Source organism: Cebus imitator, unplaced genomic scaffold (assembly GCF_001604975.1).
Source record: "Cebus imitator isolate Cc_AM_T3 unplaced genomic scaffold, Cebus_imitator-1.0 Scaffold71, whole genome shotgun sequence".
In the NCBI taxonomy this organism is placed as follows: Eukaryota; Metazoa; Chordata; class Mammalia; order Primates; family Cebidae; genus Cebus; species Cebus imitator.
Genome location: NW_016107386.1, coordinates 1820695 through 1826791, shown reverse-complemented (window position 1 = coordinate 1826791; position 6097 = coordinate 1820695). Strand labels below are relative to the sequence as shown.

The 6097-nt window shown below is 44.6% G+C and overlaps 1 pseudogene; it reads left to right on the top strand.

The window, feature by feature from the left end:
* Positions 1 to 207: 207 nt before the first annotated feature.
* On the top strand, positions 208 to 2175 carry LOC108306267 (annotated as a pseudogene).
* Positions 2176 to 6097: the final 3922 nt, after the last annotated feature.

Genomic DNA, 6097 nt, shown 5'->3' with positions numbered 1-6097 from the left:
TTTTTTTTTTTTTTTTAAATCTTCCCAGTCACTGATAATAGGCATCTTTCAAGCTGATCCCCACTCCAGTTTATAGGCGGTTTGATAACTGCCTGTCCTCAAAGTTGCATCTGTTATGATGGTTTAATTGCTGAGTCAGGGTCAGCAAACATTTATATTTCCTACCAACTACCTTCAAGTAAATATCTTGGGAGTTGCTGACCTGGAATGGTTGTGAGAAGGCTCCTGGCTTCTTATTTTGTGTCACTTAACATTTATTTTAAGGTCAAAGCAGTATCCGTGCACTACTTTCTCTTTGGTCCCCCAGATACGGTGAGCCCCTCTGTCCAGTCCTCCGCACACCCTCTAGGTAGTTTTACCCTAGATCAGATTTTGTCTCTTACCTCTCAGACCAAAACAGGAACACTGCATGATTGTTTTCTGCAGTCCAGCCATCGTGGGTGCCAGCCTTGTCTCCACATAGGAGTTGAAACTCCTTTTATATTATAGTTCCTGAATCACCAGTAAGAGAATATGGTCTTTTCTCATCTAGGCTGGGGGTGTTGAAAATGCTCAGCCTTCTATAGAAATTCTTAAGTTCTCATTAACAGATTTCACAAAAGTAAATCAGTGTTATTTGACATGGTTCAGATGGTGTTTTAATGGTCAACATTTGAATAAATGCTTGCATTATGATTTGTCCCTTTCAAACAGTTATAGCTGGGCCCTGCGCGCCCTGCGCTTACCACGGCTGCCCGGGCGGCGACATGAGCGGCTCCACGGACCCGGATCCGGGCCCCGGCCGCGCTCTGAGCCGGTGAGCGCCCAGGCCCAGGCGGCCCAAGCGGCTGTGGCTGCTGCTGCTGCCGCTGCCGCCGCAGCTCCGAGCCTGCGCTGCTGCAGCCGCGCCCTCGCCAGCCCCTCTGTCCCAGCTGCCCGATCCTCAGCACCCAAAGATTCACCTGTAAGGCAGAGAAGGTCCTGAGTTGTTAGCCAGTGGCCCTGAGCAATGGCATGAGGCCTCTGGCCTATCGGCTGCAGTTTAAATACACCAACAGTGACCGGCTCATGGCTGGCAACATGCTCATAGGAGTGAGATGTACGCAGGCTTCCCAATGGATTTCAGTGTCACTCTATGCCTTCGAGCTGAGCTGGGAGCACTCCATTCCGCCAGGGTGACAATGCCTTGGTTTCAACACTATCAGAATGTGACTGTTCGGCCTCCAGAAAACATTGAGGTGACTCCAGGAGAAGGCTCCCTCCCTCAGTGTCAGGTTCTCCTCTCCCTTTGACATCGCTGATATCTCCACGGCCACGGCCTGTTTTTATTTGTTTGTTTGAGACAGTTACGCTCTTGTTGCCCGGGCTGGAGGGCAGTGGCGTGATCTGGGCTCACTGCAACCTCCGCCTCCTGGGTTCAAGCGATTCTCCTGCCTCGGCCTCCTGAGTAGCTGGGATTACAGGCGCATGCCACCACGCCTGACTAATTTTTTGTACTTTTAGTAAAGACAGGGTTTCTCCATGTTGGTCAGGCTGGTCCCGAGCTCCCGACCTCAGGTGATCCGCCCACCTCGGCTTCCCAAAGTCCTTGGATTACAGGCCTGAGCCACCACGCCTGGCCCTCCACGGTCTTTTCTTGGTATTTATCCGTTACTGGGAAAAAGCAGGAATTCAGCAGGTCAAAGGCCCTTTCAAAAGCGACTCCATTTCACTGGCTAACTTAAAACCCTTCAGAGCGTACTGTTTATAAGTCGAGGCACAACTGCTTTAGAATAAAAGTAAGTCTTTAGACCCAGGCACTTAAGCAACACATCTTGCTAGGAAATGGCAGATGCCTCCACCAAGCTTCAGTAAGTCACCCTGATCTCCGTGGGAACAGTTTCATTTAAGCAACAGACATATTTTGATGCCCACCATGTGCCAGGTAATGTGTGCTACCTTCAAGGATGAGTGACCTAGTGAAAATGCTGGCAGGGGCCTGTTTCTTCCTGGTCCTGAAATACAGAGGCCTGATTAAATACTGGTTTCATACTCCACCTAGCATCCTATCACAGATAGAAGAGTAAAGGACGCAGCTCAGCCCATCCTAGATGCCTTGGACAAGGACAGCTCACCACAGGATGACGTGGGGGACTCTGTGTCCATCATTTCATTTCCAGAAAAGGAGCAAGAAGATATTCTCCAAACACTTTGAGCCAAAGCATGGGTCTAGCCCACTGGTCCTCTGAAGAGGTTGTCGAGCCAGCGGGGCTGCTGGAGTTCTGCCTGGACTTTACAGAGAATAGTATACTTTTTTCTGCCTCTAAAAGGCCTGTCCCTTGCCTTGTGAGAAACAGTGGGTCTCATGGGAGTGGCAAGTTCTTTTTTCTTAAAGAATTTTCAAAATCATACAGGTTTCCGGAATGATTCTGTGGAGATATCCCAGGAAAATTAAGGCTTTTTTTTTTGTTTGTTTTTTTTAGATGGAGTCTCACTCTGTCACCCGGGCTGGGGTGCAATGGCTCGATCTTGGCTCACTACAACCTCTGCCTCCCGGGTTGAAGCGATTCTCCTGCCTCAGCCTCCTGAGTAGCTGGGATTACAGGCGTGTGCCACCATGCCTGGCTAATTTTGTATTTTTAGTAGAGACAGGGTTTTACCATGTTGGTCAGGCTAATCTTGAACAGTTGACCTCATGATCTGCCTGCCTTGGCCTCCCAAAGTGCTGGGATTACAGGCATGAGCCACCGTGCCCAGCCAAGGCTTCTCTTAAACACTAAAAAGGCATGTAATTGCTTGTTAGCAAAGTGGATATGACACATCTCTGATACTTTTTTCATTGTTGGTTTGGCTGAGCAGTCAGAAGACCTGATTTTCTTTTTCTCAACTTTGGCAAATGAGCCAGAACCCCTCAGGCAGGTCACACAACCTGTCCCAGCCTGTCCCAGTGAGGGACAGTGAGTGGCCCTTCACGTCCACGGTGTGGTGGCTTAAAATGTAATTAATCCTGTAAATATATTCCTAGTAATTTAAGATTTTGTTTTTAAGCTAGAAATAAAAACTGTATAGTGCATTTTTTTTAAAAAACTATAGCTGAATGTAACATTAAATGTTCAGTGGAATGTACAAATATATATATTTTAATACATACAGATTTTTTTCTTTTGGATTATTTCACTGGGTTAAATTCCTAGGTGAGATACTGGGTCAAGGCATACCAGCTGGCTCTTGCTAAGTGTTACCTAAGTGTGTTTCTAAAAGGATTATATAAATTTACCTGGCCACTAGCAAGGTGTGAGTTTCCCAAAGCTTTGGCTGGCGTCAGGTATTTAATTTCTGCTTGGCTATTAATTGGGACCATACTATACATACAGTCTTTAATTTGCATTTCTTTAATTACTAAGAAAATTGAGTCTTAAAAGTATATGTTTATTGTTTGTATTTCCTCTTAGGTGCCTACTCAATTCAAAGCAACAGACATATTTTGAGTGCCCACCATGTACCAGGTAGTGTGTGCTACCTTCAAGGGTGAGTGACCTAGTGAAAATGACCATTTGGGATAGAGTAGGGGAACCAGAATAGAGAAAATATATGACTGACTGTACTCCATAAGTAGAAGCACAATACTGACAGGCAGTTTGGGGAAAGTTCTTTGATTGAAAGACAAAGAAAGAAGGGGTTGACTCTGAAATATATTAGGCTTTTGCAGGGCAAGTGACTTTAGAGGTAGAGCTAGAGTTCAGGTTTGTCCGGGTGAGAAAATACTGTATGGGAAAGGGAAAGATGCGTAGAGATGTAAAGGGTTAGTGTGTAGAGTTGAGACTTGTCCATTATGGCTACAATGTGGAATCTGGGGCTGAGGGATGGTGGGATTTTGGCTAGAAATGAATGGTCAGGGCTAAACTCAGGAATTTGATCTTTGTCCTGAGGATTATTATTATTTTATTTTTTATTTTTGTATTTTAGTAGAGATGGGTTTCACTATGTTGGCCATTGGCCAGGCTAGTCTCGAAAACCTGACCTTGTGATTCAGCCGCCTTGGCCTCCCAAAGTGCTGGGATTATAGGCGTGAGCCACCTCGCCCGGCCTATTTTTGTTCTTAATGAGGAATGACATGAGCTGATGTGTTTTAGAAAGACCTTTCCGGCAGCAAATGAGAGACAGATTTGGAGACACTGGAGTCTACAAAATGAGCTTGTTTGTATCCTTAGCCATTTACCAAGGGTCGAAGATAAGACAATGAATAAGCTTTTTAAGTAGTATGCATATTACCCCTTTATGTGACCTACTTAAAACCACACCTGAGGTCAGGATTTCGAGACCAGCCTGGCAAAATGGTGAAACCCCATCTTTACTAAAAATACAAAAATTAACTGGGCATGGTGGCACATGCCTATAATGCCAGCTACTCGGGAGGCTGAGGCAGGAGAATCACTTGAACCCGGGAAGCAGAGGTTGCAGTGAGCCGAGATTGCACCACTGCACTGCAACAGAGTGAGACTCAGGGTCCAAAAAAAAAAAAAAAAAAAAAAAAAGGAAAATTAAAAAAAAAAAAAAAAAAAAAAAAAAAAAAAAGAAGGTGAAATTTGTGCAAAAAAAAAAAAAAAAAAAAAAAAAAGAAGGTGAAATTTGTGCAAAGTTACTTTTTTTGTAAATAATTACTGATGCTTACTCAACTCTTTACATTGTACACTGCTCTTTATTTATTGACTTATTTATTGAGACAGAGTCTCACTCCGTTGGCCTGACTGGTCTTGAACTCCTGGCCTCAAATGATCATCCTGCCTCGGCCTCCCAAAATGCTAGGATTACAGGCATGAGCCACCATACCCAACCAATGCTCTTTAACATATATTATTTCATTTGATCCTCATACACATCCTTCTCAGGTAGTTATCTCCATTTTACAGACGAGAAAGCTAAGGCCATGAGATATTTGATAACGTCTTAGTCAAGGTTACTAGCTAGTAAGTGGCAGAGATAAACTCTGAATAGAGGCATTCTGATGACCATGCCACCTCCAGAAGAAATAACAGGACTTTGTGTCCTACAGAAGACTATAACATGACCTCACAATTTCTAGCCTGAGAAATTCGATAAATGGTGGCTGGGAAAAACAACCTATTTTGGAGGTAGATAAGAAATTCTGTTTGGGGTGTGTTTTGCTACGGATACTAGAAGAACATACTGATAGAGATGTCCAACAGGCAGTTGGAAATAGGGAGAGAAGTATACATGCTAAGGATTTCATCCATTCAATCACTCATGCAACAAATATTACCTGGGTTATGCTCAGGGTTAGGAGAATGATGAACAAAACAGGCATATTCTGGCTAGATGCTGTGGTTCATACCTGTAATCCCAGCACTTTGGGAAGCCGAGGTGGGCAGATCACTTTAGGCCAGGAGTTCAAGACCAGCCTGGCCAACATGGTAAAACCCTGGCTTTACTAAAAACACAAAAATCAGCCAGGCATGGTAGCACACACCTGTAGTCCCAGCTACTCAGGAGGCTGAGGTATGAGAATCACTTGAACCCAAGAAGTAGAGATTGTGGTGAGCCAAGATCAGGCCACTGCACTCCACCCTGGGCAACAGAGCAACACTCTGCCTCAAAATAAAAAAAAATTTAAAACTAGACATAGTCCCTGCATTCATGGAGCTCAAGGACTAGTGGGAAAAACAGGCATTGATCAAGAAATCACAAAAATAACTAATTGTAAACTCTCATTGACGAAAAGAAATACCATGCTCTGAGAAGAGTTTACATAAAATAAGGGCACCAGGCCAAGTCCAAGCATCAAGGAGCATTTCCTCTAGAATATAATTTTTGAAGATTTTTCTTCTTTTTTCTTTTTTTGAGATGGAGTCTCACTCTGTTGCCCAGACTGGAGTGCAGTAACACAATCTCGGCTCACTACAACCTCTGCCTGCTGGATTCAAGCAATTCTGCCTGCCTCAGCCTCATGAGTAGCTGGGCTTATAGTAGCTGCCGTCACTCCCGGCTAATTTTTGTATTTTCAGTAGAGACAGGGTTTTGCCATGTGGACCTGACTGGTCTCGAACTCCTGACCTCAGGTGATCCGCCCACCTCAGCCTCCCAAAGTGCTGGGATTACAGGTGTGAGCCACCATTGCTGG